This window comes from Austrofundulus limnaeus, unplaced genomic scaffold (genome assembly GCF_001266775.1).
Source record: "Austrofundulus limnaeus strain Quisiro unplaced genomic scaffold, Austrofundulus_limnaeus-1.0 Scaffold3099, whole genome shotgun sequence".
NCBI lineage: Eukaryota > Metazoa > Chordata > Actinopteri > Cyprinodontiformes > Rivulidae > Austrofundulus > Austrofundulus limnaeus.
Genome location: NW_013955501.1, coordinates 11,390 through 12,840, shown reverse-complemented (window position 1 = coordinate 12,840; position 1,451 = coordinate 11,390).

The following is a 1,451-nucleotide window of genomic DNA, read 5'->3' as shown; positions in this document are numbered from 1 at the left end:
TACAACACACAACTACACAGTACAATACAACACACAAGTACACAGTACAGTACAACACACAAGTACACAGTACAGTACAACACACAAGTACACAGTACAGTACAACACACAAGTACACAGTACAGTACAACACACAACTACACAGTACAGTACAACACACAAGTACACAGTATAGTACACTCCCAACACTATCCTTTGTACTGACTAAGAACAAACCCAGTATACTCCTAACACTACACACTTAGTGGCAGTGCAACAAAGTACACAGTTTAGTGTTGTGTAATGAAGCGTTACACAAACACTTTGATCTGAACCAGTTTGATCAAAGGCCTTTGGAAGAAGGGGTGATCTTTTAACACATTTACTGAAGTTTAAATTCATGACATTTAGTGTTTTAATAGATTTAATAAAAGACTTGAGTCAGGAACCATCATACAAATATTTAACCATCTCTAACTTTTCACATCTAACACACACATTATGTATGAGTACATATGTACGTGCTTTAATTTTATATTTTAAAAATTATAGCAAACATGTCTTTTGCACAGCACAAACTTACTTAAAACTACAATGATTTCTTGTTAGACAGACTGATTTCTTTTTTAGAATGACTAATTCAAGAAGATTATTTAGATATTTCATGTAATCATTTCATACTCTCTATTCTGCAGACTTCATTTATTGAATTGATCACAGAGCAGTTCAGTCACATTATGGCTCTAAACATAAACAAGATTAGAACATCTAAAACATTGTTCTTCCTATATTGTGAAGAATGGCATTTGTAGATTTTTATGATAATTTACAAAATATTTGAAACAGACCAACAGAGAACAAACCAGTCAGAGCATCTTTTCTCTTTGACCCTCACAAAATATACAAACACACAGTTTTGTTCTGACAACATCCATGAGCACACACAAGGATTCAAAACCTTGTCCTGAGCTTAACTACACTAAATATACTTAGTTCTAATTTCCTAATTGTAATTTTAAAAAATTCATAACCAAACCTTAAGTCAGAGGAGCCTGCAGCTTCTTATTCTGGGGAAATATTGAGTAATGAGTCACACCTGGGAAACATGGTGGATGCTGAAAAATGTAATTAAGAAGCTGAAGGCAGAGAAAACCAGTTGCATTCTGGGTGCCTGAAATTTTATTTGAAATCTATTTTTGTCTCTTATTATACAAGTGTCTTTTTCTAAATCAGAGTGAAAAACTTAAATTTATTACGTTCAAATAGCTGCTAATGTGTGATCTGTTGTGATGGGCTTAAGACCTGTCCAAGGTGTACGCCACCCCTCACACAGTGACAGCTGGAGCCAGGAACCACATCCCCAGGGTCCAGAAAGGACAGAAACAAGGATGGATGGATGGATGGATGAATGGATGGATGGATGGATGGATGATGGACGGATGGATGGATGGATGGATGGATGGATGGATGGA